Genomic DNA, 25496 nt, shown 5'->3' with positions numbered 1-25496 from the left:
AAAGCTTTGTAGAGGAGTGAAAAAATCACCCATGGACAAAGGACCGAAGGCTCTGATATACCAACTATCTTCCCCATAAGGGCCTGAGTGCAATGGCTGAAAAAAAGAGGTATCTCTAGAGCAGAGAAAGAATTGTTTCTGCTCTCGTGGGAGTCCCTCAGGATGTCATTTGCTCCTGCATTGAATTATTGCCTTTCCTTGTTGCTGCTTGGTTGAACCTCTTCCCTTTCTAAAAGAATGAAAAATAGTGATTTTTTTTTCCTAAATTATTTGTTCAAATTTCTTATAACTGAAGGAAAAAAACAGCTTTATGTACAGCAAAAATGTAACACAATTTGCAAGTATTAATTTCAAGTTTCTGCTAGCATTTTGGTTCACAGGAGCGTGCACCACAGGGCGAGTGTGCTGAATGTCCTAACGAGAATATCCCGGCACCGAGAATAGAACGTCTGCGGAGCACGACCTTTTCTTGTTATGGTGGATTAGTGTTTTCCATGTGCCTGTTGGTGTCACTCCGCATCGAATAAAGCTCTGGGTATCCTTTTAATAGCTGCCACCCCTTCCTCGCTGCAGAAATAATGGGGTTTTATTGCTCCCACACCGACGACTGCAGGGAGAAGTCTGGGGGAAGCGCTGTCGTTCACACAGCTCCCTTGTCCCGTCCCGAGCACCACGTCCCACGGGCTTTGCTCTAGCAGAGCCAAGCAGGAGGTGGTGTGGCCGGGGTGCGGGGGGGGCAGCGGGGTCTCAAGGCTCAGCCCGGGGTGTGGGGCTGGTGAGGAGCGGGACCGGGAGCCACGCGAGGAGCAGGGACGCTATCCCGGGATCTGGGACCAAGGAGCCGTGATGGGCGATGGGCCACGTCGCGTCCCGCACGGACAGCGGCGGGGATGTACTGTCCCTGTGCCACCGTCCCCTGCAATTCCCTCTCCCCGAAGAGTGCGGCTGAGCGTGTGTGGGACATCCAGCTCTTTGCCTCTAACTCTGTGAATGCAGCGTTTTGCATAACAGGGGTACAAGCACTGTATTAAACTAAATTTTTTTCTGTAGGTTCCTGGCATGACAGATGGATGGGGAGGAAGACTTCTGGCAAGGTCCACACATCTCCTTCCTGAGCTATTAATCAACCCCAAATTGCACATCCGATGCTGTTCCCAAGCAAAGGTAGAGGATAGGAGGTACTCACCACCTGCGTTTGCTGCAAAGGTCACGTTCCCTACGACGCGGGAGCCAAGCGGAGCAGGAATGAGGGCCGGCCAGACGGACAGGGGTCTTGCCCGGCAGTCAGGGGGACGCAGGAGAGGGGTCCGAGGGCCAGGTCCCAGCTCCGGGCTCGTGCCCTGCGCTCCCAGCCCTGGTTCTGGGGCTGTCGCACTCCTTCGTTGGTCACCGGCAGCAGGTTTGATAGAACTCACTGGCGATGAGGGTTACTCAGGTGTTAAATGAAAGGTCGTCCTGGTGGTTTTTCATGGAAATGAGAATCGGGATGGGAGTTTCGAAGTGCGGCTTCATGGCTGAGCTGCAGTGGACTCTGTTCACCCCTGCTGGCCTAGCCAGCCCGTCCTCGGGAATGGAAATCAACAGACTCGGTTTTCTGAGCTGGTAGCACTAAAACTCAGCACTTCTTTCTGTCTCAAGGTTGTCTGTGGCTCATCAGCAGAGATGGAGTGACTTTCATGCTGAAGTGCCTTTTCTAGTAAGTGTCTCAGAAAAAGTGTAACAACAACCCTGTTCATGCCTGACTATGACTGCCACATTTCTTTGAAGTTGCTAGAATATTTTTATTAAATATATTTGATTTTTCCAGATAATTTTGGGGGGAAACAAGCATACTGCAGTTTTCTATCATAAAGATCTTTTATTAAACCTCATGCCTGCGTCTTTATAAACATGCTGTCCTCGGACAGGGTTTCTCCATGAAGTTTGCATCTAGAGCATCGGCACGTGATTTGGGATGATCAGTCGCTTCGGTCTTGCTTTGGGTGCTCTTGTCCTTTCAAAAAGTGGCCAAAGGCACAGCTGCTGTTGGCCCAGTCAGGCCAGACACTTTGAACTGGGCTCACTGGGCAAGGAGCCAGGAAAGAGAAAAGCTTGTGGTGTTGCTTAAACAGATGGGCTGTTCTGCACCAGCCTGAGCTCATTCAGGGCACATGGCATCTATCCAAACTCTAGTCACAGGGCAGAGGAGATGAAGTTAACATTAAAAAAAAATAAATCTTGGACATCAAACACTTCACAAACAAGTCAAAAATCAAATTTTAATTCACATGGTTCCCTTCAGTGTAAAAATTCTCCTGCACACTGGCTGCTGCAACACATCAACAGAAAATACTCTTCAGCTGCAGCAATTAACACTTCAGGCACAGCAAGATTTGGAATTCAGATGTTTGAAAGCATCAAGTAACAGCATTGTGTTAAATATATCCTGTGCCATATGCACACAGCACTTGCATGTGAGGGGCATGTGAGGCAATGTATAATTTTAAAGTACCATGTCATCCTATCAGACTCTTTTTTCCTTCGCCAGAATAAATCTACATTAAAAGATAAAGAACAAGGCCTTGTGCCCTGTAAAAATCAAAATCTGATTTCACTTCTTTGGATGAAGTATTTTTCATTTTACATTTCCTATCTCAGACTTAATTAAGTATTTTATGTGGCTTGCCCCTGCTGCTGTCCTTGTACTCAGGATGTGACTGAAGAGGTGCATGCCGTCCTGACTCAGCTGTTCTTTGTCAATGGTGCCGTTAGTCTTGTCATGCTTTTCTCTGGGTCATCCATGCACTAAAAATACCCCTTCAATTGAACCTAATTTCCTGAAGTATCTCCTGTGTATACATAGAATATCAGATGCTGCTCGATGGAAATACCCATGAAGTACTTGAATTTAAGGCAGCCTTTGTCTGGTGTCTAACCTGAGCTTTTGGTGCCCTGCGCAGACAGCGGAGGCGCTGAGAACGAAGCCGGTTGGTAGGTAGTGCTTTTGGGACAAGACTCTGTCCAGGTTTCAACATCAATGTGTATCCAGCCTTTTCCTTCTCTGTTGTCACTGCCAAGCCAGCCCTTTTCTCCAGGGTTTCACGGTAGTTCAATTTTGTTGTTGGCTCTGAAGAGCTGCTTCTCCTTTCCAGGTCCCATCACTAGTGGAAGCTGCCTTATTGTAGGACCAGTTGCCCCCTCATCGGTTGGTACTTCAGCCTTTTGTCTCCTGTCTCTGGGTTGCCCACACAGAAATAAATAGCTCCCCAGATCCCCAGTTCCCCATTTCTGTGGACTGGAGAGCATTTCCTTCAGGTGAAAAATGAGAAAAATCCAGGCAGGAGTTTTTTAATATTTGGAAGCTGTCTACTTCAATTTAATAAGTTGCCACTATAAACCTATATCTCTGCCTTTTAATCTGATATAAGTCTTAAGAAAGTCAGCAGCTCTGTGCAGTAAAGACCACTCACTCCCGCGTAGCCCAGCAAACACCCGCTGATTCCTCCTGCGAGCCCTGCTCCCTGTGACCTGCTTGTGGGCTCAATGTCCATCGGTGAGGTTTCCTTCCTACAGTGCTCCACACAAATAGCCAGACCTGGTTTGTTTTTTCCCCAAGCGCTCTGTGATAAATTTTTTTTTTTAGATTTCTTATGGACATAGTATACTGGTAGCATAAGGAAAACTAAAAAAATACCTTTATTACCAGGTGTTTTCACACATGCATGCACCTTCCATCTCCACCCACCACTGAAAAAGGCAGAGACAGCAAGGTGCACTGTTTCAGAAGTGCTTGTGTTTTAAGAAATTAAACCCTGACTAATCTCCTGGTGCCTCAGTTCTTTTCCATCAGCCACTTTACAGAGGGATATGCCAGCACGCAACCAAGGCCAGCCATTCCAGGTCGTGACAGAGCACAGTATTTGAAAAACCATGCCTATTTTAATGCAGCTTTGTAAAAATCAATCTTAAATGGTGACATTAATCATTTCGAGTACATTCAATAGGTATTTGCAATTGCTGTTCCTATGTTGTCAGGAAAAATTAAACCAACCCCCTTTATCTTTAAGTCCCTACAGCTCATTAGATATGACAAGGTGTGAACATGTTTTACTTCTGGCAAATATTTAGGCAGAACTTTTTTTTTCTGCAGACGCCCTTAGTGAGTGGCATCGCATAAGGCCTGGCACCCCTCCTCATCAAAGCAAAGCACGTTACAGTTCATCGCAGAGCTGCCCCAGTTTCTGTGTGGTGACACAAACTGGGAGAAGATGCTGCTGGAGAGGCTGCGGGAACAGGGTGCATCGTCCTTGGGGACACGAGGGCATGGTCATGGGCATGGACATGGGCATGGACTTCCCTGCCCTGAGAGCCAGTGCTGGGTTGGACCCGTATTGGCAGTAGACAGGACCGGCAAGTCCCTGCAGTGTCCTATAGCTTTGTTCTGTGGAGTTTTGCACTGGGAACATCCTAAAATTTCAATGTCAATGCACTTTTATGCAGAGGGCAAGGTGGGCAGCTAGAGGTAATTATCGTCACAGCTCTGTGTACAACTTTCCACTGAATTTGTGAATGTACTGAAAATGTAGCGAAACGTAGTGAAAGTTTAATACCTAATTTGTCTTGATGGCTGTAATTGTATGTGCATTTTGTTTTTAATTTTAAATAACATTTAAATGAAACACATCACCTCTGTTTTTACACACCAGTGTTTCTTTTTATTCTCACTTGTCTAGACCCTGCTTTTGCACAGATTTTAGATGTGCAGCTTGCACCCTTTTGAGACTGAAAGTAACACCCAGACTAATGTACATGTCATCCCCATATTGGCCTGTGTGTTAAGTGTTTGGGAGCTATAACTTAAAGAGATAAGCTTGCTTTAAGGACTGAGAAATATAGCTTGTACAAAGTTTGACAAAATGATTGTATCATTAAATTCAGTCTAGTTGCCTCATCACTACTTTTACTTAGGTTGTAAAAATTTTTGAGGAATGACATATCCTCAGTTTATGTGTGTAAATAAATAAATTTCATGGTACCATAATCCCAAACCTGGGCTGACATATTCAGTTGATACCATAATCCAATTCATAAATAAGAATTATTTAATGCCTCATGCTACCTTGGGTCTTTCCTCTCCTACTTTTGAACACACAGAAAAATAAGGGTGGAAGGAAACCCAAAGGGTGGCCTGTCCTCTCTGCTGTCCCAAAATGTGCTCAGCTGCACGCACATCTTCCTGGGTGATAGAAACCTGCTGAAACCTGGACTCAAATCCTTCCAGCAATGGGGGCCTTAGGACCTCTGTCCACATCACCAGAAGGGTTTTACAATGTCTCACTTGCTTCTGCCTTGTGGTAATGGAATGACTCATTCTCCTCTATGATGACACCCAGCCTCACAAATTCCTTTTCTCTTTGCATCAGGCTTTTACTTATTTGCAGTTATTACTTTCCCTTCAGTCTTTTCTTTTGGTTGAATAGTTGTAATTTTTTCCATCCTTCCTCACTGATGCTAACTTTTAGAGCTCTGGTGACTCTTGTTGTTCCTCCTGGCTCTTTGCAGCTGCCTCGTGTCCTGCTGGAAGCCTGATGCCTAAAAGAGCAGCGGAGACTTTACCTGCAGCCATGAGACACCATCACTACTGCTGGGAAAGGTCCTCCTTGTCCCCCTCCTTGAATTATAACTTAAGCCTAACATTTTGGCTGACAGTTTCATCACTGCCAACCCCTACCACTAGAGGAAAACATTGCTAAAATCAACACATGTATTGGATCTTTTTCTGTTCAGTAACCTAGGTGGTTATTGCTTGGACACATCTCCCAGCTTTGCACTTTATTTTATATCTGTTCACATCAATCTCCATTGGCAACTATTGGCTATAGCCATCATCTATAGGCATAACCCAGTTCCTTTTCCACTCATATTTTTTTTTCATTATCTTTATCTTTTTGCATTCTACCAATGATAAGAAATTATGGGGTGAAATCATCTCTGTGTACAATGTGACTTCTTTTGAAAAAGCTGAAATAAGAAAGCTGAAAAAATACATTGCCCCTCTTCCTACTACCCTAAATAAAATCACCGTGATCTCTTAAAGAAGCCCTTTGAGCACAGATGTCGATAGTACAAGAATATCACCAGGTTTGGAGGTAGCCTTGTGCAGATGGCGGAGCATCCTTCCTGTGAAATACATTGCATTATGCCAAAATTATGCCAGTACTGTTTAATATCTTCGTCAATGACATGGACAGTGGGATTGAGTGCACCCTCAGCAAGTTTGCTGACGACACCAAGCTGAGTGGTACGGCTGACATGCCTGAGGGACGGGATGTCATCCAGAGGGACCTGGACAAGCTCGAGAAGTGGGCCCATGTGAACCTCATGACATTCAACAAGGCCAAGTGCAGGGTCCTGCACCTGGGCCGGGGTAACCCCCAGTATCCATATGGGCTGGGGGATGAAGGGATTGAGAGCAGTGCTGCTGAGGAGGACTTGGGGGCACTGGTGGATGAAAAACTGGACAGGAGCCAGCAATGTGCACTCACAGCCCAGGTCAACCCTATCCTGGGCTGCATCCAAAGCAGCGTGACCAGCAGGTTGAGGGAGGGGATTCTGCCCCTCTACTCTGCTCTGGTGAGACCCCACCTGCAGTACTGCGTCCAGCTCTGGGTTCCCCAACATAAGAAGAACATGGACCTGCTGGAGTGAGTCTAGAGGTGGGACACATCTCCTGTGAGGAAAGGCTGAGAGAGTTGGGGTTGTTCAGCCTGCAGAAGAGAAGGCTCCGGGGGGACCTTCTAGCAGCCTTCCAGTACCTAAAGGGGGCTTAGAAGAAAGATGGGGACAGACTTTTTAGTAGGGCCTGCTGAGATAGGACAAGGGTTAATGGTTTTCAACTGCAAGAGGGTAGATTTAGACTAGAAGGAAGAAGTTTTCTACAGTAAGGGTGGTGGGGCCCTGGCCCGGGTTGCCCAGAGAGGTGGTAGATGCCCCATCCCCGGACACATCCAAGGTCAGGTTGGACGGGGCTCTGAGCAACCTCATCTAGTTGAAGATGTCCCTGCTCATGGCAGGAGGGATTGGACAAGATGATCTTTAAATGTCCCTTCCGACCCAAACTATTCTGTGATTCTATGATTCTAAAAAACAGGTGACTTGAAGTATATGAGAGACTGGACTTTGGGCTTACTGACCTGGTCTCCACCTTTCATTTTACCATAATGATCACCGTTCAGCTGAACCTCTGGATCCAGACAGAGAGTCCCAGAAATAAAGTACACTGATTTTTTTCAATTACGGTTCATGTTGTTGGCTTGATGGATACAAAATAGGGTCTTGATAATAGGTAAGAATATGAATAATTCCTTTTGGTTAATTGAAAAGGTTATTTTAATGAAAATCGAGCAGTTTAAAATGTCTGTCCCATAGGGACATTCACTCATTAGCCTTCTTCCTTGGAAGGCATGTGTTTGCTACCAGGGATTTCTTCCTCTTCAGTCTTACACCAGCTTGGGCTTATTTTTATACATTTTATAAGACAGTATGTTAGCATACTCTTTCCTCACTGGGACTCAGCTAAAGCATGACTTTCTTCCCCCATTAGCTATTAGTTAAAGCACACAACGTCCTCTCCCGGCTGGTCAGTATAAAGACCTAAAGATTGTTAATAGTGACTGACTGTGCAGGTTTGTTAGGTGTTGCCATGTGCACTATTTACAGAGCTAGTCTAAAATAAGTCAGGTAGCAGTCACCTGACTGTTACACATCGCTGTCACAGCTAAAACAAGCTAAAAGCAGCTCAGGACAAGACAAACAAATCTTAACACCCGGCACTGCCAGGTCAGTACAAAGCTGAAGCGATTTTGTTAGCAATGGCAAAAATTACAGTTACTGGGCTGTACCCTTTTGCTCCTGGGCAAGTAAAAGGCAGCTGTTCCTGCATGTCCCTCTACCCTGCCGCTTGAAGCTGTTGCTGCTGAAGCCTAATTCTGGCTGAGAAGTCTTTAGGTGAGTGAGGAAAGTCCGGTTTTGTGGACGACTCTCCTGAGTACAAGCTCCTTCTTTCCCGCCTGCCTCCCGAGGAGCTACGGGAGGCGACGCGCTTATTTCGGCAGCACCGTGCGAGGCTCTTGTTGTGGCCAGGGAATTGCCATGGCTTAGTGAGCAACAGCAACGGCCAGCGAGGGTAAATAGGAGTGGGTTTGGAAGGATTAGGTGAACTTTATCTTCAAGAAAGTGGGATTCTGCGGAGATACAAAATGAGAGCTAGATGGCCATTTTAAAGGAGTGGATGAAGAAATAGGCTGTTCAATTCCTGACAAGCCAGACTTGCAGAGAAACTTCCAGCCTGAGCTTCATTTCAGGAGCAGACCAGGCTGTTGGAAACCAGAGTGATGGAGAAGCAGAATAAATGTGAACACATCATTTCCCTGCCCATGGGCTCACCTCTTTATCCTATTACCGTAAAGAGAAAGACTAAAGTGTTGTTCTGAATAAAGTTGATTGTGGATTTAGACTACATAGATCATTGATATTGTAAATTAGCGACAACCTCTTAAAATTAGGAAGCAAAGATATGATAATGCCTGGCAAGTAATACTGAGAAGTGGAATTGCAAAGCAATATAAACAAATTATTGTCTTCAGATAGGAAAAAAGAAATACAATGGGATAAAAATCTTACCAGATGTTAAAGTCTAGCATCACTTACTGGAGGTATTCAAAAAAAGGAATATTTCATGAGCATAAAGACCATGGATGAGAATTTTAGTTGATGTTAGATGAAGATTTTTTATGAGAAGACATTATGTACCAGACCTTGGAAGAAGCAGAAGTTTTAGTGAAAATATAAATGTAAACTGGAGCTGATTTAACTTGTGGGGGAGAAAAAAAGCCAATTCAGGTTTCAGCCCAAATTGGACTAAACCCCTAAAATGTAAAAACAGTTCCTATGTACTGGACTTTTCTAGGCAGACAAACCTGCTTCAAAGCATCAAAATGAGGACCATTAAATCCAGTCCTCTGGTATTGAAAGCCTTCACATTGTATAATTGCTGTCTTTAGCTGATCAGTCTGTCTCAAAAAACAGTCTTCCCTGTGCTGTGACAAGAACTTCTCACATCTCCCTGCCATTGCCTTGAAAACCTTCTGCTTCCAGCCCAGGTTTCCTCATGGAAACATGGAGCACATCAGGGGTAAACCATGGTGGAGCTGTTGTACAGTGAAAGATTACTAGACATGTAGTTTTTAGAACAGAATAATTTGGATTCAAAGGCTTGCCATATTATGGCTGAACTTAGCTTCATGCAGTAATTCCCAAACTCATCTACTTGGGATATTCAATTCAGTAAGGAAATAAGAAATTTTTAAAAACACAATTGTTAGGCTTCAAATTAAATTACTTCAATGGACCATAACAGTGCAAAGAAAGGGCAAGGATGTAAATCGCAATATAAACAGTATTAACCTTTTTTTCTGAGTTTCCACAACTAACAATAGAACTACTGGCAAAAAGTCAAGCATCTTATATTTTCACTTAAGAAACAGAACAGTGAAAGTGTTCCTCTCCATTGTGTTCATGATTCTGTGGCCCAGGAGACACTGATGCAGGTAGCAGATCAGGAAGGGAAGAAATATTTCCATGGCAAGTGCTGGGAAAGGATAGTCAGCTAAAAGCTGAAAATGAAATGGCACAATAAAAAAGTTTCAGAGAAGAAAATGAGTACCAGGATTAATTCAGTACTCCATGCACCAAGTTCCAGGATCAGTTCGCTACCTCATGCACCACTTGCTGTGGTCTGAGAGACATTCCAAGGTGATGACGACTGTGCATGTGCGTGTGCCGTGGGGTTTGGTACGCAGAGCATCTTGCTGTTCAGTCAGAACTTTCAGAGGTGCCTGTGCTGCTCAGTGCACCCCAAACAGGGTGAGTGGCGGGGTGGCTACACTGCAGCAACCTTTACAGGTCGGTGGGAGTGCTTCTGGTAGCGCTACAGCAAAGGCTGGCATGAATATCTTTCTTCGTGTTTGAGCTTCCTATGAAAGAAGCCTTACTTAGGTTACAGATGAGTTTTTACAAGAGATTTAGTTATATTCTACATTTTACTTCTTCCATTGATACCACTCCTGTATAACGTCTTTAAAGTTTGATACATGCTATGTTTTGACAGCTAATATATTGGCCTTACCCAGAGAGCTGTTCCTGAATGAATATTCATATTGCATATTCAAGCTCAGGAGCCAACAAATACCAAAGTTAATGTTGCACGAGCTCCTCAACTCTGCCTGGTTGCGTATATGTCTGATGATGATGCCATCCTCTGTAAACTGCCACCTGGGCCTGAAATATTCTCTACAGTCACATAAACAGGCAGAACGGCACAATGATGTGCCGCGCTTTGCGTAGCTGGTGTGCAAGCAGCTACCTTTATTACCTACAGATTTATAGTACAAAGTCTGTCATGGAGAAATGACAGAGCAGAGAGGATTTTCGTTTGTGCCCAGCACTGCCCTTATTCTCTCACAAAAGTCAGCTTAAAACCTGCTTTGTTCTGATGGAAGCACAGTTAGGGCAGTAATGCTTCTCTGGCCTAAATCTAAAACAGATGCAAAAGAAAAAAAAAGCCCTGTGCAATGGAAGTGCAGTGTTACAAGCCACAGCGTCGTCCTACTTCAGTCATGAGCACTGAACGTCATGAGACCTTCCACCATACATAGCATCTGGATAATGGATCTGTTAAAAGTAAGGCTCCTTTCTGGAGGAAAAAGGAGCTAGTGCCAAGCCAAGGTCCATTTGCATCGCAAAGCTCTCTTGTACAGAGAGTAATTTTCATGAGTTCCCATCTCAATGTATTCTGCTCAAAGTCAGGGAAATACTATAGTTATACTCAGAACGTCTTTGTAGCACACAGAAGAACTGGAATGAGACAGGACTGTAGAGAAGAGGGAAAAAAATTACATACAAGAGGAATTGTAAAATGATTTCTATAATTTACAACCTGCAGAAACAATAAGGGACCCTGTTCTGCCACTGCTTAGGTAATATATGTCCTGTGTATTCTCATAAACTATGCGGCTGCAGTACTTTGCATAGACTTTTTGTATAATTAAGATGGAAATGGGTTTTGCTGTTCCAGCACCAGTGAGCTTCCCTGGGAGCGCAGAAGGCGGCAGAAGGGGAGGACGTGGTGGGGATGTGCTGGGGGCTGGGAGCCAGCCTGGCAAAAGGACTCGCAGCACAGGACACCTCCCGAAAACCAAGGGGGAAGCACGGACCGGACTGTGCCCGCTCTAACCTTGATCCACCTAATCCACGTCCATGTGCTCACACCTCCCGTGGCCCCTTCAGAGCCATGCAGGCTTTCACAAGAAATGCCAATGGTGTGGAAGGGGGCCCTTAATGGACTGTGGATGAATGTTTTTCTCCATGACCGGTCACGGCTCCTGTGTGACGATGTCCTTCCCCAGGAAGCCATGGAGTCACCCTGTCTCTGGCTCTGCGGTGGCTCTCCATCCCCTCCCCACTTCTGTCCTGTAGCCACTGCAGCTTTAATTGGCATGAGAAGGAGCTACTTCCACTGCCGTTCAGGATGATGATCACCTTGGCCAGTGGCAGGTACCTTTTCGGTGCTATGACAATTGGATACGGATGGTGAGCCTTCCTGTCCATTTGGACATGGAGTGGAGCATGCAGCCCCACTTGTCACTGGTGACTCTTGAAGACAGGATTTGGCATTAATGAGAAATTAATTCATTTTGAAAATGTTGGATCGAATCAAAACAAACATCATTTACATGGCAGCATAAGAATGACCATATCAGCTCAGAACAAGGGTACATCTCCCCCTGTATCCTCTCTTAAAGGGTAGCCAAATACAAATGTCTAGAAAAGAGCAATAATAGAGCAAGCATATTTGACTATATACAGTTGTTTCCCAAAACATACTGTGAACCAGAAGTTTGAATATAATGTCCTGGAAATGCTGATGTATGAAGTTTCCTATGTGACACATGCTGCAGCTTACCCAAGCTGGAGACACCAGACCGTCTGGACTCTGAAACAAGAGACAGATACCCTGACTCACTGAAACTACAGGTCTTTTGAGATTGTCTAAAGAGTTTAATTTCTGCTATACTACAGGAAAAACTGTTCATAAAGGATTTTTTCCATGTATTTCTGACCCTCTGGACTCCTGGCTCCTTGTCAGACAACCTAAGTCCACCAGCGTAGTGCTGCTGTTCTGGAACTGTGGATCTTGAAAGTGCTGTTGACTCCAATACTCTGACAAGGAGCTGCAAAATATATGTCCTGCTTTTCTTTTTTTTTTTTTTTTTCTCCTGATAAAGATGTTGATTTGATATTTTTCTGCAAAACTCTCTGCAGCTCCTGCCATCATGTCCATCCTGTCCATCAACGTACCTGAGCCGTGAGCATGCAGAAGCAGGAGCTTGACCTGTGCAAGCCTCGGATGCTGCCTCTGACACTGGGACAGATGGGATGCCCTCAGCCATCAGTGCCTCCCTCATGTGCTCCAGTAGTGCCACCATGCAGTCCTAACTGGAATGTGGCTGCTGGAAGAGCCCTGCTTCTATAAGATTACCCGTTGGCTTTCTTTTGCCACCTTTCATCACATTTCCAGGATCTGAGAATTCCTGGAGAAAAGGATACAAGTTTTTTCAAATTCTCCAGACGCAGCTTGGCTGCAGTGAAGCAACTGGACATTGTGAATACAGAAGGGAAGGCATGTACTGTCTGGATTATTAATTTCCAGGGGAAAGGAAAAGGTTAATTTACAGGAATGAAAAAGAAATGACTCATTGTCAAGCTGAAAAAAGAAAGTGAACATGAAGAATTTTGGCATTTATGACTCTTGTTGTCATAGAAACTGAACTTGATATTTCCATAGAGCAATCCATAGAGGTAACAAATACTGTACTTTATAGCGGTGATGAATTAAGATCAACTTAAGATTTCCAATACATTGTCAAGCAGATCAAATACAGGTTTATTTTGTATTGCCAAGTTGTTATCAGAGTCCTTAAAAACCATTGGCGATATATTTAAATGAAACCTATCTGGTATTTGCAGGCTATTATTAGAATTTAGAGTGGCTGGGGGAGAGATATTACAATAGCCTAGCAAAAGTTCTCAAATTTCCATCAGAAAAGAGCATGTCTTACGGGACACATCTCTTGTTTGCCATCACACAATCTCCTCTGGCACCTAAGCAATGACCTGCATAGAAAACAGTTCTGTGCAATTTTGTGGATCTTGAGGGCAGTTTCTGAGACCGAAACGAAAAGGGGACCCAGTGCGAGAGGACTGACCAGTTCTCAGGACAGCACAGCTCAGGACCTGCTGGCTTCTCTGAGGCCTTACATATTAGGTCTTTTGGCAGCTGATATGACAAACATTGCTTGGGTTCCCCAAATTCTACTTATCTGTGTAGACCTATTAAAAGTATGGTGGTGCCACATCCAGGATCTGAGGATTTCAGCTAGTTTAGCATATCCCAGTGTGGCCACCAGGTAGCTGAGACCACCGGAGACATATACTAAAGGGATTTTTTGACCGTTTTGATCATGAACCATTACCTCCTATATAGTTATGACTGCAGGGCTTCTCTGAACATGGTTCTGTTTCAAGGTGAGCACTTCTTTAAAAAAAAAAAAAAATCACATTTGATTTTAAAAATTCCAGTAATGGATAACTTATCACAATTCTTTGTATATTATTCCTCATTATTTTAATATACAAGCAAGAAATCTTGTAACCCCCAAACTATTCCTAACAAGGGTTAAATTAGCTTTATTTCCTATCTGGATACTTTTTTGTGCTTTATGAAGTAGGCTGGAGAATCTTCTGTCAAAGTTAGGTTCCATTTGTTGTTCAGAGTTGGAAGTTGTGATCAAGATAGACATTTACCTTTTCTTTGGTAAGTAAAATGTTGACTTCCTAAGCAGTCTTTCATGTCAGGTGTATTTGTCTTTCTTTTTTTGTTGTTGCTGTTCTCATGATTCTCAGAACCTTACCCCATCATATCTTTTAAAATGATCATGTCAGACCTAGGCAATGCATTTCAGCACCACTCATATTAATGCAAAACAGAGGGAAAGAGAAATGCCTCACACCTCTACAATTTTTTTGGAATTCTGTAGTTAATGCTGCCTAGACTGGCTTGTGCCCGTGGTCAGTAGCGTCTGCTGAATCATAATTCACTGTGTCTTCATCTAGCAGAAGGATTTTCCCGTGATGCTGACTTTGGTGCTTCTGCTTCCTTTCCCCATCGCTTCCGAAGCTCATCTCACTCTTTGGCAATCTCTCACTGCTGTCTGTGAGTGAAGGTGCAGAAACAGCAGTAAGAAGTGGAAGCGGTCTTCTCCGTGCTAATGGGGTAAGTGCTCTGACAAACCAGCGTGCCCCGACCTCCGGAGGCTGCGGGTATTGACAGCGCAGCCACACGCCTGCTTTGGGAGAGGGGCTTCTGCCGCTTGATTTCAATAGCGGTGGTAATGGGCAGTAGTTGGTCCGGCTAAAAGGAGTAAGTGGAGCCTCTGCTCTTCCTGCCAATAGTTAGAACATCTGAATTATGAATGAAGATAGTTACATGCTTCCTAGGCAATTTTATTTAGCTAATATATTAAAAGATTGGAAAGAAAATTTATATGGGATATGATGAAAGGCAAAAGACCAATACAGGGAATGTGAAATGACACAGGGCTGTTCTGTGAGCACTAACGATGCCACATAAAAGCCTTAGGGAAGATAATGCACTGTTCTAAACAAGATAATTCTTCGTCCCAAACTTGCACTGCTGAGGGTGCTTTCCCTTCCTCCCTCCCATTTAGGAATGCATACAAATGAAGTGAACAGGCTAAGAGTCTGGGCAATAAGTCCAGAAAATGGTTCTCACTGCCACTGTTATATGTTAACAGTAGGGACACATACCTTTGGAAGTACCTGGTTCCTTTATTTTTAATTCTCACTTGGTGGAGCTTTTGCAGCACTTTTTTACAACTCAGCATTCCATGTACCCTTTTGGTAGATGAGGGGAAGAAATCTCAGTATTCTCATTTGTCCTTAATAAAGTTTAAGAAAAGTGTGAGAGACTTTTCAGAATTTTACCAGAAATCTGTGAAGTCAGATAATAATCAGACCCACCTTTTGTGGAAAGCCACGGTGCTGTTCTTTTGAGTGCTGTGCTCCCTTCTTGCTCAGGAAGAGGTCAGTAAATCACACCACCGTCAAGAGTGAAACTAAACAGATGAGAAGCTGAGGACTGCAGCTGGCATGACAGTAGTTGTGAAATATTCCATCCATTCGGCTTTCCAGAGCCTGAAAATACCTACAGGATTTTCCTGGAGAGCTAAAGTATGTTATATGATCAGCCACCATGTTAATATTCTGCTTCGATAGCTCTATCGATTGCCATGTTGCTGCTCAGAGCCCTGTCCCAATGCACAAAACTTGTTTATAATTTGTGTAAACCACATAAATTTATACTGCTGCTAATTCTGTGGCCTACTGACCTCAGCAGCTTTTGGAAGTGGTACACCTCTTTTTCCTCCTCTGTCCTTACAGCGTGCGTGTATCCTGCCTATTTACACACTGTCGGGTTACATATTTGCTTGGAAAATTATTTATACATTTTTCATATAATGTGAGCCACGGAGCTGGAAAGAAATATGAGATGCTGAAGTGCTAATATATTTCCATGTCTTGGGTTTAAGAGTGCGTTTTCCGGAGAATACAGAGGCAATTGTTAATGTCATGTCTGATTTCCTTTCTGGAGATGGAAGATGGACAAAGATTTACTAGAAGTATTCTTTTCCAGGCCAAGAGAACGGATACACATTAGTAAGTTGACAGAAAAGATGAATCCTCTTGTGCCACTGCTGCTGCCCACTCTCCAATCTTCCTTTATAATTAATTAGCTGTCAGATCTGCTAAAACTCACATAACAGATTACTGGGATGTAAGGCAAATTGGCCCTGAAATTAAGACCCAGATTTGAGTTGGTCTTCTTACTGACCTTGCAACTCTTGTTATTGATTTGGGGTAATTTCCACCTGTTTAGGAAAACCAAGAATAAGGTAGAAGTAACAAAGAAGCTTTTTAAGAGTCTCTGCCAGGTGTTCCATGATTTCAAAGACTTGGTACTTGAGTCTGCAAGCTCTCTTCACTACTTAAGTACATCAACTGAAATATTTACCACTCATCTGTTTCTAAGCTTCGAAATGAAAATAAGGACCTAGATCTATTGTTTGTCCATACAATAATTCATAGAGTAAAATATAATTTGAATAACTTAGCTGAATTAATAAAACTAATTAATTGCATAGCTTAAATCAATTTCCAAGGTCTTATTAGAACTGAAGACACCTATGGAAAAAAATACCTCAGATTTAGGTGTAGGGTTGCAGTAACTGGCATAATCTCCTTTATTACAGAACAAAATAATTTATTAAACTTGTATTTATTTAATTAATCACTGTCAGTCTTTTGGTAACTATCTTAAAACTTCAATCGGATTTTAAGGATCCCACACAGCCCTTCTGATGTAGCACAAGCCTGATGTTTGGTCTGAGATGTACTTTTTTCTGGGAGGTATACTCCACTGAAGTTAACTTGCTCCTGTGACTGATGACAATCTGAGGGAAGATCGGGGGGGACACTGGTGCCTCCGCTCATTTGTGCTGGGGACTCAGCACAGTCCCATCTGTGTCCGTCAACTGCCCCGGGCTGGCTGTAATGCCTCCATACTTCTCCTGTCCTGCTGATAGGCTACTACCGAAAATGCTTCCTAGACAAGGGTGACATAAAATACAGTATTTTTTAGATAATAGGACATCCACCGATGGCAAATGAAATGCCCATTGCTCACAGAGGAAGCCTAGCTGAAGCAGTGATGGATTTTCTGATACGAGTCTGAATCAATTGGCTTCAGGATTCTCTCGATAATTTGGAAACCCGGGCACTACGCAGAAGACCTCTGATGTTACACACCTGAAATTCGTTACATTTCATGGGCATTGCTTTTGTGGAATTGCAAAAGAACATGAATAAATCTTGATGTGGGCAAAATATCCAAAGTATGATACACATATCATCATATCGTGCCTATTAGTGTGTTTTATAAAGGATAACAGGACAACTTTGTGCAGCTCCAGGCAAAGCTGAATTTTCAGAGCCTACAGTTCTGTTAGGATGTGTGAATACGTCTGAAACACTGTATTGGCATGTCCTGATGAATTATCGCTCATTCATAAAAGCCTTCCATCAGATGCGTTTTTACTGGAACCACCTTTCTCGGGAAAATAGTTACTGCTATGGTAACACTACACATAGTGGTTTGCATTTTTATTTTGCGAGGAGCTGAACGTGCCCCGTAAAACATACTGTCTCCTACAAGCATATTCCGCTCGCACTGAAGCACAGAAAGCCGAGAAGCACTGGATTAGCATTCTCTTATCTGTCATCAGAGGGTAACTTCGATTATCCCTCCTTCAGCTGGCTGAGACTCTCTGTCTCTCCAGACACGGTTGCTCCAGGGATGGTACAGCCTGGCTGGGAGAGGGCTGGGACAGCGGGATGCCGCACGGTGCGAGGGGCTGACCACGGCTGGCGGGGGGCACCCGCAGCCCCCAGCCCCCCGAGCCCAGGGCCAGCAGCACAAGGCGGGGAACAGCCCGGGCAGCAGAACGGGGCTGTAAAAGGGTGCGCGGGGGGTGATAAAGCGAGGGGGTGATAAAGCGAGCATCGCTGTCCCCACCAGCAAGGGGTGACGGCTGGAAGAGGTTTGCTGCTTGTGCTGCCAACCTGGAGAGGCTTGCACGGCCGCTGCTTGCTTCCACCCGTAGCTGGGCTAATAAAAGATGCTGCGTCCTGTCCAAACCCTCGAACCCATTAACAAAAGATAATGAGAGATCATTTTCTGAGCAGCTCAAAGCATTCAGTGTTTTAAAGAGGTGTATGCTAACTGATGTGACAGAAACTAACTGTGGCACTGCAGGACAGGAGAAGATGCCGTTTCATGAATAAATGAAATAGATAAGCGATGCTTCCTTAAAAAAAAAAAAAGGATAAAAATAGAATCTGAGATGTGAAATTTGAGGCATGAATCTCACAGGCTCAGGAGATGTGTCCTGGCGAAGCGAACAGATTGTGATTTTGATCAGGATCATTTGCACAGGCATCCCTGAAAGTCAGAGCATTAATTCACATAGGAGAAGGAAAAAAAAAAAAAAAAAGGATCCTGAATTAACTGAGTGGGAAATAACTATAAGTGTATCTTTGGCATCTGTATGGAAGGATACTTCAGCTGTATATTATATTTGCCTTAGCAGACATCCCTGAAGAATTGTATAAATTACAATGGTCGGTTTCAACTGTTTTTGTTATTTAAGAAAGATGTAAATAAATGAATAAAAAAGTTATTATTTCCTCTCTTTTTTTCCCTTGTCTCACGTTTGGCTGTTTTACAAATATAGGTCTTTTGCTGGAGAGGGATCAGACTCCCTCAGCTCCTATATGAGCCGTGAGCCCAGTTTCAGCCCTCGGTGCGGAACTGACTAACGGACGGGCAGCTCACCGCCCCGGGGCTGCGGGGCATCAGCCTGGCTCGGAGGGACCCCTGTGGCCCAGGGCTGGACCAGCCTGACCCCACCTGTCCCTGGTGGATGCTCGTCTCCCCTGGCCTTTCCCCATGAGGAACGCGTTCACGATGTCCCTCGGGAGCCTGCGCCTGGGTTCAGCCGTCGCAGCCTTTGGTGAGGGGCTGCCACCAGCTCACTCCCACCTCCTTGCTGCAGCTGAGCCCACGGACCGGGAAGCCGGAGCTGCCCCTCCGTTCCCACAGCGCAGCGCGCTGCCATCGTCCCTCCTGCCGCCTTCTCTCTTCCAGCCACCACAGCCACACATCTTCCATTCTTTCACCCCAGGTCGTGCTTCTGGGATCTCTGATTTGCCTTATCCCCTCCACTGGTACCCTAAGATGCAGGTAAGGCAAGTAAATATCACAAACCAAAGAAATACTTTAAACTGAGAACGTCAGGAAATGTATTCAAGGAATCGATCCGAGCCAAAGACAAACTGTCATACAAACAGTGAATCTGTGGTAAATCCCACTGCTTTGTTGTGTGTACCAGGAGTAACATCTTTCCCCTCCTGTGAACAGTGCAGTCTGACCTGCCTGGTGCCTGAATGGGGAATCACTTGGGCTTCCATACAAAAACTCTTTCTCTGGGGAAAATGCAGTTTCATTGTGCACTGAGCCATCTTGTTACTGTGCCATGGCGTACACAGCACAGGTATTGGAAAGATAATACGGGAAGATTAATATAAAAATGTAGACTACTGGCAAGTATACATGTCAGAACAGTCTTGTTTGTTCTGAGCACGTAGAGAACAAAGTTTGCTACAAATAATAAGAACTGGAACATGACTGAGATGAGAACCAAATACAAAGACTGTGTTTGTTTACAATACATTTAAGAAAACCCTTACATTTCCAGCCATTCCAGCTGTATGACAGAGTTTATGGCTCCTTTACTGGTATGTGTTTGTGAGGTCATACTGGAACTGGATCACTGAGATAACCCAACGTAAAAAAGTAATAGCTTTTTTCTTTTCAATTCAGGTCTTTTTATAGGTCTACAAATCTCTGCACTGGCAATACGTCAGTGACACATAAATGCAGGCAGGAATGGGCACTAAGAGATGAAGTAGGGAGAAGGAAGACGACTGTAAATAAGCTCTGCCACTGAAGAAAATATTTTTAAAAACAGTCTCTGAAAGAGGTAACCAGTCTCTTCCAACAACTAATTCTGTACATATGTGTTGTTTTTTTTTAAATTAAAGATGTCATTGCTTAACCAAGGCACTCATTTCTTGCAGGCTCTTACTGAAGGGTTTTATTCAGGAAGACAAAGAGTAAATCCCACACTGCATCATCATTCCTGCCTTTGCTAGGGCATATGTCCCTCTTTGCCTTCTAAACTATGCATCCTTATGTTCAGGAAAAGGTAAGACCTTTCTGAAAAGCCTAAGTTTTCTCAGATCTGTTTTCCGGAGACTAAGTTTACATCTGTAATAACCCAGTACAATATTCAAAGTTTGTTGTTCTCTGGGCACATTTTGATTTTATGACATTTGAATGACCATGGCCTAACTGTACTCTTTACCATATGTAATACATTTACAACTTGCAATTTGATATTTTATTAAATGTATCAGGTTCACAATTCCCAGTAACTGCTGCTTACATTTTTTTCCCCTTTAAAGTATATCATAAAAGAAAATAGAATTGAAATTAAAACAATACAGAAGTTATAAAAACCTCTATAAATATATCCTGTATTTCTATGGCTATTACCTCATTTTACACTTCAGACTTATCTTTGGGTGACAGGAAGCCGAAATCCTGAAATGGTTTAATTAGGCTGAAAATCTTATTTAATAAAGTTCTGCTGAAGAAATATAAGCAAATGTTATTAACTTCCACAAGAATTGGACATATGAAGCCAATGGTGAATTTTACTTTGCAAATTACAACCATATGTAAGAACGTAACTGACAGATGGAAGAATAACTGTGACCAGTTTCTGCATCATTTCCGAGATTGCCCTGAAGAGTCCCTCCACACCCAATAAGTACTTTTGCGAAGAAATCTATATATTCATCCGTTCTAGACTGAGTATAATGAATGACAGCCATTGCTTAGACAACATGCATATTGACACATCACCCAGACACACTCTGGGAAAACAGACCTGACTGAGGAAAGGCACAGCAAGCTCTAATTTGGAGTCCACAGAACCACGGGGAATACCAGAAACCACTGAAATTTTCAGCGTTTGAATAAAAAAAACAACCCACCAAAACCCTCCAAATACTTCACTGGATTAAGTTGCTTTTGAAGAGGCTGCCAGCACCAGAGTTTGTGCACAGCATGGGAAAGAGGACATTGATGTAGTTTAAAGGAATTCTTCACATCAGCAATACACAGCGCTGGAGCAGAAGGTAACCAGGCTGCCAGCCTGAAAGCAAACGGGATGTTTGCTCCTCCCGGGATTGGTGAAGTTATACATACTGGTGTGGTGCAAAAGAAGAACCAAAGGCAATGGTAGGTAAACAGGTGAAACGTTTCTTTCATTGTGGTAATATAACCGATTCAAGAGAATATATTGAAAATGATTTTGTGACTTCCAAATAGAAAGATATGGCTTCAAATATTTTTCTGGAGATGTACCCCCTTACATTGATCTCTGCTGGAGCTCGTGTGCCATTTTTTTCCCTCCCATTGGGTTTGGGGGGGTCTTTCTGAGGTTCCTTGCCATTAGTGCAGCATCCAAGTACTCCAAAAGAGTTTAGTATTGTCTGCAAACTCAGCAACAGCTAGATGAGGTAGGCTCAAAACAGAAGAACAAAATGAAGATCCCAGGAACAGAAGCCCATCGGTCAGCATAGCAAAGGTAAAGAAAGTTCACATGCCATTAGAGTCAACACATGCTTGCAACACAACAGGCTACAAAGAAAGTGTGAAATTTATGGGGACTGTTGAATTATGCAAAAACATTTGTCCCTTGTCTGCCAGTCTCCTAGAAACCATTTCTAAGCAGAAGCAGTACAAAGTAGTCTTTGGGCACATCCGTCACAGATGTATGAAGACAAATCACAACTGGCCAACTTGCCTGCCTCCTACGGGGAAAAGGCTCTGTGGATGATGGGAGAGCAGCAGGTTGTCACTCCCTGTGAGGTTAGCAAGGCTTTTGGCACACTCTCATGGCAGGTTTATAAGCAAAGCTGGCGAGATATGGGCTGGCGGGGTGAGTGGAGATGGGTGAAATGTCAGGGTCACAGGGCAGTGGTGTGAAGCCTTCAAAGTTTAACAAGGAGAAATCCAGTTTTACACCAGGGATGGAATAATTCCATACAACAGGAGAGGAGAAGAGAAGGTGAAGGAGGGATTTAATTATTGTCTTCAATTACCTGAAGGGTAGTTATGGAGAAGACAGAGCCAGACTTTTGTCAGATGTGCGCTATGAAGGGTAAAAAGACAGTGGACACAAGCTGCAAGAAGGGAAACTTGAATGAGGTATAAGGAAAGGAATGCTTTGCTATGGGAGTAGTTAAGCAAGTTACCCAGGTAGGGACTGTCAAGGGTGAAGACTTGTGTGCCACAATGGCATACACATGGAATAAGCTGGATTCAATTCAGAATAAAATATTTCCTTGATTTTCAGGAAAAAATCTCTCAACGGTGCAGTTGGTGTGATGGAAGGTTAGATAGGACACAGCAGAAGACTGAAGCTTTCATGGGTTTGAAAAAAGATTGAGTTGAATGCTCAACAGCATTTCATGGACCTTCCCAAATTGTCTGGTGGACAGAGCTGAATCTAACAATGCCTCTGTTACTCTGTACTGTCCTCTGAAAATTCCATCTTAATTTTTTTTTATCCATGTGTATTAAATTTATTATCTGCAATATCTGGTTAATGGACCACCATGTTTTTCTAAAGCATTCCTTCCAACTTTTTTCACAGTTGAGTAAACATCTTTGCTTGTTTAAGTCAGTACTCTCAAGAAATCCCTCATGCCTACTGTGCTTGAGCCTGCTGTGCTCTCAACACTTTTATGGGAGCTGCGGCTTCTATTATTTTCCATCATTTCTGCAACTGGCGTTCAAGGCAAGATTGTCAATCCCGGTGCTGAAGAAACAATAACAGTACAGAGCTGGAACTGGAGATATGGGCTTCTCTTAAAACTATTTTTGGAATATGATGACCTATATCTTTTGCAGAGTAAACACATTCAGAAAGCTGGAGCATGAAGGCCCTATGCATATTTTTTAATCATAAAATGAGATAGAGATACCAGTGCCCATACCAGCTTTTGCCACTGTCAATGTTGACTTGAGAGCTATCTCATCTCCTTGGAGGAGAGAGTCAGCTCCACTCAGTAAACCTCAAACCTAGGTGTGCAAATAGCGTAGGGCTTAAGTTAATAACTGTGTTCACTTTTATTTGTAGATCTCCCTTCTAAGAGGATAAGTAGCCACATTTGCTTCATAAAGAGGGTGGAGAAAGAAGAGCACTGAGGAAGCTAAAAGAACTAAAAATAGTGGTGGGTGGCTCAGCTTTAGCTGCAATTCTTGCTAGTGACAAGTATGTCCTTGATTTAAAGAGCTGCTCCTCCGGTTCCCAGGGAACGAGATAAATGAAAGAGATGATAGGAAGGCAAAAAATACCCTGCTGTGTATAACCACGCTTGGGACCATCAGTGATGCTGACCCTAAGGAAAATCCATGCACAGGAGGTGAACGTTGCCCAGTGGGGGACTGTGGAGAGCCCTGACAAAAGAAGGACCTGGAGACAGTGAGGATGAGTTATTCACATGTGTATGAATATTTACATACATATACTTGCATATATATTTATATGCCATACCATGGGCATTAAAAAAAACCCAAAACCTAAAGGGCAGTTTTGGCAATCCGAGCAGAGCATAAGGTGAACAGTGGGATCTGGGAACTTGCACAAGCTGCAGGGATGTGGCCGTACGGTGCGTGGTACAGCACAAGCAAGTCATCTTTCCAAGAACAAATGAATGCGAACTGGCCAAGAATAAATGGAATAAATATAGGCTAGGAATTAAAAGAGGTATTTAATCCTTAGAGTAGTGAGGATATGAGATTACCTGAAATGGTTTCAGAAATTGCACAGGACTTGATTTGACAACCAGTCAGTTGCTGACAGCTCCACACTGCTGCACTCTGTACCTGCGCCCAGAAAAATGGGCAAATATTTCTATAAGCACCAGCATTCCTTCCAAAAAGACATGCTAAAGTCTACAGGGTCTGACAGCACCTTCATCTGGTGGAACATCCTGGGGACCGCTCCTCTGACTGGGAGCTGCATGTCCTCACTGCAGGGGCCACGTACACTGGGTTGCAGCTGTGGGGCTCTCCACGAGTCAAGTGGACCAAGAAGATCTGGAATATGAGGCAAGCAAACTTTAAAACCAAGAATGTGAATACGTCTGTTTTTCAGTATTAAAACATTTTGGAATTTGGGTGATATGATAATCAGTTTTCTGATAATAAAATAAAAATTTCTTACTAAAACAGATGCCTAAAAATAAGTTTACTCAAAAGGCAAGTGTTCTGTTTAAAGGCACTTTTGCTGGATAACTAACTCCTGGTGAAGCACACTCTGAAGCTGTTAGTCCACCAAAAATCCAGTGAAAGACATTGGAGGCTTTGACAGGGGACTACCAGAGGAGAAAAATTCCCAGGAGTTAGCTTCCCCTCAGGCAATCATGGCATTAGCTAGAAAAAACCCTATAATTTTTGCAGTGTATTTTGAATACAAAGTAGTTCACTAGTTTTTGTGGATGATGCCTGTGGTTACAGATATTTTTTCTTCCCACTCTATTATTTCTCCATCACAACCCCAAAAATAGAATGTATTTTTACTGCTGAAAGTGGAGAATATATCTCACACAAAGTCAAACACCAAACATGAAAAAAAGAAACATCCCAAAAGTACCAAGGCTGGAAACAAACCAGAGAAGAGCTTTTGTTTTTCTTTTTTATTTTAGCACCCATTAGGTGCAAATTGTGAGTGTCATTTAATTGCAGTATTGTGTATGAGTTTAGGAAATGCTGTGCAGAACATTATCAATTCCACAGGAAACAGATGGAAATAGTCTGTGAAAAAATACTGTGCAGAGCAGACAAATGGCCTACAAAGTGTGAAAAAAAACCACTTAGAAATAGCACATTTGTAAGTTCTTCATATTGTTTGATTTATTTACTCCACAGTTTATATGCTATAATGCTAGATATGGCTATAAGAGCTGTTGATGGTTCCTGACAACGTTGAAATAATTGACTGATATCAGACTTAGTGCTGGAGGAAGCAACAGTTTGGGCATACCGCATAGTTGACAGTAACCACAATTATATAGCTGCTCATTATGTTTTTTCACCTCTCTAATTTCAGTATTATATTTTTGTGTATGAAGTGTTGATCCAGACCTACAACTTATTAATACTTCTTTTCCCCAGTACCGTGTAGTTGTGCAGCTCATCTTAGTGCAACAGACCTTGTTCTGTTGATGTATACTCATCAGAAAAGATATAGTCGCCACCCAAGGAATTGAAAATCAGATAAACCAAACCCAAGTGGCATAGGGCAGCAGGAGGGGAGGACCAGAGAGCACTAAAAAAGTGACCTCGGCCCAACAACAGACAAATTGTCAAATCTCTTCCAAAGACAGAAATAAGGAGGACAGAAAGTTATACACACTCACTGGTGTCAGGATCAGTACTGGAGCAGGTGGGGTAGAAGTGACAATGCATAAATGTGCCTCTGAAAATTTCTCGTGGGGTTCATGGAGGTTGGCACCACTAGCCACTGGGAGAGGTATCTGGCAGTGGAGATTTGACTCAAACAGTTGAACTATACTGCTGTTCTCCAAACACATTATTAAAAAAACCAAACCCAAACTTGAGTGTT

General features: G+C 43.4%; 1 long non-coding RNA gene across 1 annotated transcript; it reads left to right on the top strand.

Annotated features, from left to right (window-relative positions):
* Nucleotides 1-7810: 7810 nt before the first annotated feature.
* LOC138685301 (uncharacterized) lies at nt 7811-13942 on the top strand. The gene is made up of 2 exons (XR_011324543.1): nt 7811-7986; nt 12361-13942. It is a non-coding gene; the product is annotated as an uncharacterized lncRNA (long non-coding RNA).
* Nucleotides 13943-25496: the final 11554 nt, after the last annotated feature.

This window comes from Haliaeetus albicilla, chromosome 5 (genome assembly GCF_947461875.1).
Source record: "Haliaeetus albicilla chromosome 5, bHalAlb1.1, whole genome shotgun sequence".
In the NCBI taxonomy this organism is placed as follows: domain Eukaryota; kingdom Metazoa; phylum Chordata; class Aves; order Accipitriformes; family Accipitridae; genus Haliaeetus; species Haliaeetus albicilla.
The sequence above is the reverse complement of the archived record's forward strand: the minus strand, read 5'-3'. Positions and strand labels throughout refer to the sequence as shown.